The following is a 9,573-nucleotide window of genomic DNA, read 5'->3' as shown; positions in this document are numbered from 1 at the left end:
ATCAGACCATTTCCAACAAAGTAGTACAGGATAAGATACCAGAAAAGATAAACGTTTCCGATTTTTTTTAATTACTAGGTAGCTCGTCATGCTAACTTTTTGTCGGTTATACGATCTAATTTCTTCGTAATGTTTATATTTTCAGGTATAGCTTAGACCACTCCGTCCAGCGTATTTATAACGCATCAGCGGGCTCGTGGCTCGTCACTGCAGTAAGCTGGATCAATTTTTAACGTCTCCCCTGACTAGACCAACGCAGATAAATTCTGTCGTCCCGAACGCACCAGGGGGCTCGTTTGCTCGGTTTACGGGTTGTAAAATTTTTATTGTTAATGCGGGATTCCTGTAGCTCCCATTTTTAAAACAAAATAAAGTTAGGTTAAAATTGATTATTATGTGAATATGATATATCTGGCGTTGTGTCATTACAAACAAGTGGAACAGTTGGCAATGGAAGGAAATAAATCTAAGGCACTCCACCGACAAGAGTTCCTAAATTATGATGATGAAAATATTAACCTACAAATAATTTTAATCTTGTTAGAATGCAGAACAATAATAGTATAAACAATTTCTACTACCTAATGAAATTTTCTGGTATATTTAGGTAAAGATAGAGCGTAACTTATTATTTTCACTTACAATCAAATATTTTTGGACATGCTTTAGTATTGTTTCTACAGATCTTTTCCCAGGAGTACTACACTGTCCTTTTTAATGAATGGGTGCAAAAGTTTGCGTGAATAACAGAATTTGTCGGCCTTTCGACCATCTTTTGGCACTCGTCCAAGACTCAACAATGCACCTGTTGAACATGAGTTTGTGTTTATGTTTGTTGATGTTTATTAACAAATTTCGTTGTTTACCTTCAACTTATTTCCTATGTGTTCATATCTGAAGGTTTTTTAAGTGGTTTGTTAACAATGTTTTATGCAAGCTATACCGGGATTATTTTATAACATGTAGGTAAGTATGTTTTTCACAAAATTTATATTTAAATTGTAATTATACCTGTAAATGTTTTTGGGTATTTAGGTTGTATCTCGTTGACTAAAGTAAGATATAGGTATATAATACATCCTCTAAATCTAGGGATCAAATTAAATAGTAACATATTTTTGATATAGTTTATTTTTGCCTAAAAATAAACTGGAAGTATTCTCTAATTTCTGGTATAACATATGTAACGTATGCCATAAATTTAACATCAATTACTAAACTAACCTTAGTTTAAAAGAAAAACGAAATACTTCCCGTAACTAGGAAGACAAACAAAATCACATTGCGATATTTTCAAATTTACATGTAGAATAATTTTTACAATGCCGTAAATGTCAGTTGAGTTGCAACGACTGTGCATTGTAATGGCAAGCGTGACCTGAAAGCCAGCATCCCGTGAGATCATGGACATTTGTGTGCGAATTTAATATGCAACATGTGGAAGTTATAACCCATTCAGTTGACGCTTGTCCCATTTTTTTGTAATGTAGGTATTTCTACATGTATTTTATTTCACATATCACACGCAAGTGTTGGAAGAATAACTTGCTTATTTTTTAACGTTTACTTTAAAGATGTAAATCATTATTCCGTTTTGAACGAAGTACTTACCAAATTCTTTACAATTTCCTACTAATACCATTCTAAGAAATTATATGTTATGATAGTTTATAATGATGGATATAGATGCCAAATATTCACAATCGGCGAAGAGTTAGCCGAATCGTGGCGAAGTCGACGTACATTGCTGGATCTTCGTTGCGTTAACACATAGCTCGCATACAAACTAAACAATATACTAATAATTTTCCAGTCTATTTGTAATATGTTCACATTTATTATTACTTTTCGTTTCTCCATCTTTTTGTATATTATTTATTATAACATGTACAAATAAATAAAACTCAAAAAATGGAGAAACGAAAAAAATATGGAGTTCCACTAACTATTCTATTATTCCAAACTGAACGCGGTTTTCCTTAAAATTATCATGCACGAAGCAAGCCGTCTAATATGTCTATTAATGTGGTAATATGATCCGAACGAACTAACCGAGCTAATAACGTTTATTAATGGCATATTTGATGTCTTCAGGACAAACCGGAGGATCTCGACAAATGGCGATTATGTTGTCATGTCATACGACTCTGTCACTCCCTATTGTGCAAGTTGATGGTTTAAATAATCATGTGTTTGTTTTGGACACGGGAAGCGATCGTCTGAACAGTAGAATAGCTTTCGAAGAAGGAAAATGTTTCATTCTTTATATAGTCCACACGTCATCTCACACTTAGCAAGTGTGAGGTGAGGTGATACTTCACACTGATCCGATTCTTGCATTATTTTTTACAAAGACAAAGATTATTTATTTGCAAAAATATAAGTTTAATTTTTTTTACAATGTGGTTTTAAAAGAAAACTTAATCCTACATGTTTCACAGTCCACGGGTATGCAAATTTTGGGGGTACGGTACGGTAAGGGGTATCATCCCACGAAACAAAACCGAATAAATAAAAGTAACTAATTTAACAAAATTTTATCTAAATCTATCATTAAAAAATCGTTCAAATTATAATAACATTTATCAATCAGCGAAAGGACCTGAGGTGCTTTTTAAATAAATTTAAATTCTGATCTTTAACTTGTTGTGGAATTTTGTTATAAATTTTAGGTACCTACCATACATAGGTACAATACTTTTACTGAGTAATGCCGTTTTAGAAGAGTGTAAACATAGTCTATAATTATCCCGATGATTTCTTAACACAACATCACAAAGGCGTGGGAATAAATTAGCATTTTGGCCAGTTTACTATAGCACCAGTCAGGTCCTTGTATGAAATGTGCGTAAAATACAACGTAATTAAACTATAACCAACACCCAATCCAGAGCACAACAAATCTCATATACAAATTCAATACTGTTATATGTATCTTCCATTAAAGCAAAAAAAACATTGTATTTTTATCCGATTTTTGTCGGCTCTAATATAAAACCGATTAAAATGACATTATCATCATATGTCATTAATGTTTTTACGACAACAGCGTTTACGTCCCACAATATGTTGTTATGTCCCATTAATATGATATGTACAGCTCACAACTTGTATCTGGGGATATAAAGTGTCACATCATGTCGCATTGTGAGTATTCTAAATTCTTCAAGGATAATACTTTTATTTGTTTATTTAAACTTTAATATTACAATAGTTGACCATACATGTTGTAAGGCATTTTTTGCCAGTCAAACCCTAAGTACCAAACAGAAAATGGCAAAAAGGGTGGTACTTTCCAAATGAAGACAGACAAAGATAAATACAAATAAATACCTAAGGACCAGTGGGATATGATCATAAATAATTTGATAAAAACGTATACCCTGGGCTTATAATTCCAACGCTCAAGGGCTGAGCAAGAAACTAGGATAACGTTCAGATGAAAGAGGACTTATACTGAAAAATAATATAAGGACAAACCTCAGAATTTATATAAGTTATTATATTCGACATTACAATATTGTTCATCTTCTGTCTGGTTTTATTAAGCAGATACATTATTATGTAAATGAAACATTTTGCTCAGCCTGAAGTACTCAAGCGGGATGTAAAACATAATTCGGAAAACGGTAATTATCGTAAAACCCATTACACGATATAAGCCATCAATTGCGGTTACAAGTTATCTCGTCCTTAGTGAGCGACGGAGTGGTGCTCGACGCTGTGCGAGTATAAGTGAGAGCGGCGACAATAAACCAATACATACACCACTACATAACAAAACAATACATACATTTTCATGTTGACCAATCGCACCGCAGTTTGTATAATTTTTTTGTTCATTATTGACTTTGAATTTGTCAAAATTGTTAGTATTTTTATTTATTTATTGCTTTTGTTGCCTCTTCTTCAGTCGTATTCCTCACGGCTGAGGGTCGTGGTTATTACGTGGAATGAAACATACAGGACAACTTTCTTGGCATTATTAATGGAGTGGCTTGCCATTGCTTTCTCTATTTCACACACCAGTTAATAAGAATCATCCAGTTTCTTCACGATGTTTTCCTTCACCGGGAGCAAGTGCGGTGGTCGATGAAAACTACTATACATGAGTCAGAGAGTCAGATTGGTATACAAACTCATGTGGCACGAGTAGGATTCGAACCTGGGACCCTTCGATCCATAGGCGGGCGTCTTAATAAAAATGCCTAATATATGGATATATGCTTTGAAGACATCGCGATGCTTTCCCGCGTTTATCACCCACCTAGGACACCCGTTCAGCTGAAGGCTATTTTGTTAAGGTCAAGACGATTATAACATTGACTATAACTTCGTCTGGGTACTTAATCGAATAATGGAACCACCGACATTAATAAAAAGTGAAAGAAAATAATGACTCGAACTTGTATTTTTTCTTCACTTTCGACTTGAATTCGACTTGGACTCGGATCCAAAGTCAAAGTGACGGATCGAAGGATACTTTTCACGCTGTTTGATCTACTACTTTAGGATCCAAGGATCTGTTATATGTTTTTGTTATATCTTTTTATTTTTTTCTTTTGCTCACAACACTTAATTAGTGGCTAGTGTTTGCATTTTTCATTGACATAAAAAAAAAATATTATTTTTTTATTATAATTCTACAGCAAAGACGAATACAAATACGCTAACCTCCTCTTTATTGAAGCTGTGCATAGCTTATAATATTATATTACGCCAGCTCCACACTATCGTCGAACTCAGACACATACCCACGCTTATGGCGTAGTGTGTACGAGTGTTTTTATTTACCGCAATGAAAAGTTCAGCAATGTATACCGAATCTGCCAAAGTTTGGCAAACTGTTCGACGACAGTGTGGAGCCGGCATTACAATCTGCTGAAAATGAAATTGCTGGTATTAAGCCTTAAAACAAGACGAGCTTAACATGTCAGTTAATTTAAATTTTAGGTGGTGGTAAACATTAGAAATTAGTATCACGGGTAGTACCTGTAATTATTGAAATTATTTAATCTTACATTTCATAAATTAGTAATTAAAATGTGTCTATGGATATGGAAGAAACCATTAAAAATAATAACAATAAATATATATGGATAAACCACACTTATTGAGTTAGCTTCATAGTAAGATCGAGACTTGTGTTATGGGATATTAACGAAAATCTCTGATGAAGGACAAATATATTAGTGACTAGATATTGCCCGGGGCTTCGCTCACGTGGGAATTTTAAAATATAGCCTATAGCATCATCATCATCAAATCGAGTGTGTTATCGCTAACACTGGTGTCAGATTTTATTCAAGTCACGATGTTTTCCTTCACCGGAAGCAGGTGGTCTATGAAAACTACAATATATGAGTCAGATTAGTATACAAACTCAAGTGATACGAACATGAGACCTTTCGATCCACAGGCGGGCGTTTTAACCATTACACCACCACCGCCTATCTTGGCTAATGACCCATTCTAATGGTGAAAGAATTTTTGAAATCGATCCGGTAGTTTCGGAGATTACCCGCCTCAAACATACAAACTCACAAACGCTTATCTCTTTATAATAATAGTATAGATTGAATATCTTTCTCATGTAAGTGTTATCCTGGTTTCCGTCTCAGCTATGGACCGTATCGGGAGCTATATTTTTTCACCCTTTGCACGAAAGAGAAAGGAAGATAGTATAAAAGAGATGCAGCTGCCAGTGCCAGACAAAATTTTAGAATAAATATATACCGCTTTTGTCTAGGTTCATTAATACGCAATTTCTTAGGTATCCTGAAATTGTATCTAATGTACCGTGATAAAACGTAAGCTCTAGCAAAGCTTCGGCCGCAATTCTGGCTTAATACTCTTAGCTTAAAGCTCAGGTTTCTCATCAGGAAGCGTTCGTGCTCAAAGCTGTGCGTTGGGGAAACAATTTACACGGACAAATTATATTTTGCTCTCTATTCAATGATCATTTTATCTCTTTCTCATTTCAGTTTTTTCCCGGTCGCTTCGGTCGCCATTGAGCGTCGGTGCCCGGGGTCCGCTTTCTTTCTTTTTCTCCTCTACTTAGCGTGGACGGCATCCCTAGTTGTCAGACCATTGGCACACATATCATCCCTGACGATATCAAGCCAGCATTTCATGGGTTTGCCCTTTCTACCAGGGTCATATCGTATTTGACATATATAAATGTAGCTATTCCTATGCGAAAGTTTGTGAGGGTACATGAGTGTATATTTGTTACTCTTTCACGCAAAATCTACTGGATGGATTGTTATGAAATTTGGTACACTGATAGAATATAACCTAGAATAACACATAGGGTATTTTTTATCCCGAAATTCCCACGGGAGCGAGGCCCCGGGGCGCAGTTCATTTATAGAATATACTTGTTTTTTGTGTGCCATGAATAGATGTAAATGGTATGTTGAGGATATATAAACCAAAATTTACATTATTTTCATAAATATGATGAGGAAAATTAAATAACTATGTGAACCTCTATAGCTAAACAAGTCTATGGGCCAAACGTAAAGTTAAACTTCTCACAAATTACTTTCATTCCGTCATCTCATACGCAATTTTCCAACTTCTGCCCTCGCAATGAAAAATTAGAAAAGTTTCATAGTGTACCCCTGTTCAACTTTCAGATATTCACTTCGGAAAGGATTTTAAAAATTGATCAAATGCTAACTTTTTTTTACAATGAAAGAGTGGACTGAAATTACTTTTGGAGTTTTGCCGAAGTATATTTTACACTTAATTTGTTATCTGAGCTGAGGTAATATAGTACGTTTTAGCATTTTCCTCTTGAAATATTAAAAAGTAAATATTTCATCATTTTGTTCCAGATACTGCCGGGCAAATCCTACTCTCTTTTTTATTAGATCTAGTCTGATAATAAAAACAAGAAAACGTATAAAACTTTCTTTTTGTAATAGTAACAATTCACAAATTAGATAATGTTGTTCATATATATGTTTCCAGCGTTAGCAAATTATTTTTTCCTTTTTCCATAGACATTAATTTTTCACATCTAAGAAACGAATTCTTTTAAAAACGTTTCGTTTCCCTGGACTATTTATTAGGTGTAGGTTTCTCACACAAAGGCAGAATATAGACAAAAGGAATAAGGGAACACTATACTGTTCTTACCTGTGTACTCGTAGCTCTACCTTTATTATACCTTGGCAAACTTACGGCGCCGCCGAGGAAACTTCTACTACTTTTTCAATATTGGTTATTTCGTCGAAGATGTAAGGGATTTTCTAGTGGCCAAGATAAAAGGCTCTTTTGTTGCGCAAATGGCTACACAAAGAGTGAAATGTAATATCAATTACCTACCTATTAGTATTATTAATAATAATAAGTAACAATTGCCTTGCCTTTCAGCCTTCAGTTTCTGGGAAAAGCTATTTATATAGAAATAATGAAACATATAGGATTATTGTGTAACTTTTTGGTTCGTTATTTTCATATGGAGCACCAAATAAACACAATCTATATTATGTACTAAAAATAACCTCCACGAGTTTGGGATTACTTTCTAAAGGTTCACCCACACCGGATAAATGTATCCTATTATCAAATGTTGTGGAACCTAATACAAATGTTGTGTTACTTTTCATTAATGAATTGTTAGTAATTAATGTTGTACCTAATTAGTTTAAATTTAATGTAAATTTGTAACCAAGGAAGTGTATGTATCAATATATGATGAATATAAATGAAACAAATGTAATCAACAAAAACACATTATTCTTCTAAGTATGTGTTCTCCTGAAATACAAACTTTAATTTAATTTTAATTTTGACGTAATATGTATATTAGAATGCTGAAAGCATACAATACAACTGTATTTGAGAATAACAAACTCAGAAGTTTTCCACGCTCGTTACATGGAATTCGATAGCAACAGTTGAGTGCAAATGAATAACTAACGTAGGTTGCAGTGCAGTGCAGTGCAACCGACGGACCTTTGACATCCCCACGCGAATGTTTGCGAACTTGCTCTTGCTCTACCGTAAGAAAGGATCAACTGAAATATTTTGAACATTTAAAAATATTTGTGATTAGAAGTCCTTTGTTTATCATGGACTTATAGGTTATAGAGTCGGTTTGGGATGTTATAATCTACATTTATTTCATGAAAGTTTACAGAAGTGTTATCGCAACATGCTTCGTCAAAATATACAACAGAAACATTAACAAGAAGCTTCATCAAAATGTTTACATGAAGGAATCTGCAACATGCTTTAATTATAACATTACTTATGTTATATTTATCAGTAAAATAAAATACATATCTATCAAAACAGAGTTATAATAATCGTATTTTGGAATCAGCAGGAGACGATTCCGAATATGTATTTAAGTCAATAAAAAAAGAGGAGTTGCATGTATTTTCTAAGGATGGAAGTGTTGCAAGGCGCAGCCGGGTACGGGACCGGACGCCCGTCCGGTCCGACTCGCATCTTCCGGCTTCCCGCCCCGCAATCACTTTCCCCCGCTTCATTATTCCCTGCCGGGTCGTCGGGCGGGGGCAGGGTTACCATCTCTGAGTTGCCAATATCCGGGAGAGCGATAAAAATTGGAGCGGGTGAGATAAAGATAGAAAGGTATTATGTGCGGTCGATAACCACAGAAATCGAGAAGACATTGGCCACTGTCGAGCCAGGTTGTTTACGCCTTTTTTTTACTATTTTAGGGCTCGGGAGACTGAATTATGAGAGTTGAGGTAACCCTAACTGTGGTACATAGAATACAGAGTTGCCTGCACCCCTTCCAATTTAGTCCTGTAATAGTAGTAATTGACTAACCTTTCAAAGAACCGCTTTTGTTCTACCGTCATATTTGAATATATATGCAAATATTAACGGTTATTGTATCGTTGAGTGTTTAGGTTAAGTTGTTTGCGAAGTGCGAACTCATTTAGGGTGCTGATCGTTAGGTAAATTCACATCGTCATTGTTTAGGAACTGTTGATTTTAATTTTCTTAGATGTATTTTCAGAAACACGACACGATTTTAAAATTGTTTATATGATGAATGAATATCAGAATTACCAGACACAAACAACATTGAATGGGCTGAGCAAATCCTTGAGCTGGCAATTCGGCTTGAAGCTGCGTTTTATTATTTTCCGCTTCATCGCTAAAAGACGAAGAAAAAAGTGTAATATTATTTCCTTACCTGAAATCCGGGCAAATCTCCTATCGAGCTGGCAACACCGTAGGGCGGGCGGCGGCATCGGGGCATCTTTGAGCGTTTCGCGTCAGTCCGCGAGCGGCGGCGCGCTGGCAACCTCCGCCCGCAGCACACAACTCCCCCCCTCCCGCGGCCGGCACCCGCCTTCAGGTACGCCGCGCCACCCTGTTGCGCATTGCACACCGATGTTTATGCTCCTCTACGACACCAATCAACTCTATGTAAATAATGCATGAGAATTCCACACGTCAATAGACACGAAAATTCCAAATTTAAATTGCAAAGATTTTCCCGCGCTTTTTACGCGGCGTTTTAGAAATTTTCTGTGATAACCTTGCATTTTGCGATGTCAATAGATCGCTTTTCATACATTT

The 9,573-nt window shown here is 35.4% G+C and overlaps 1 protein-coding gene across 1 annotated transcript in view; it reads left to right on the top strand.

Moving 5' to 3' along the window:
- The first annotated feature begins 9,254 nt into the window (after nucleotides 1-9,254).
- Nucleotides 9,255-9,573, top strand: part of LOC128679986 (uncharacterized) — a 42,614-nt gene continuing 42,295 nt past the window's right edge. Inside the window, exon 1 of the mRNA XM_053762572.2 lies at nucleotides 9,255-9,349. The gene's annotated coding sequence lies outside the window, so the exon portion shown is untranslated. The remainder of the gene's footprint in view (nucleotides 9,350-9,573) is intronic.

Source organism: Plodia interpunctella, chromosome 2, assembly GCF_027563975.2.
Source record: "Plodia interpunctella isolate USDA-ARS_2022_Savannah chromosome 2, ilPloInte3.2, whole genome shotgun sequence".
Classification (NCBI taxonomy): Eukaryota; Metazoa; Arthropoda; class Insecta; order Lepidoptera; family Pyralidae; genus Plodia; species Plodia interpunctella.
The sequence above is the reverse complement of the archived record's forward strand: the minus strand, read 5'-3'. Positions and strand labels throughout refer to the sequence as shown.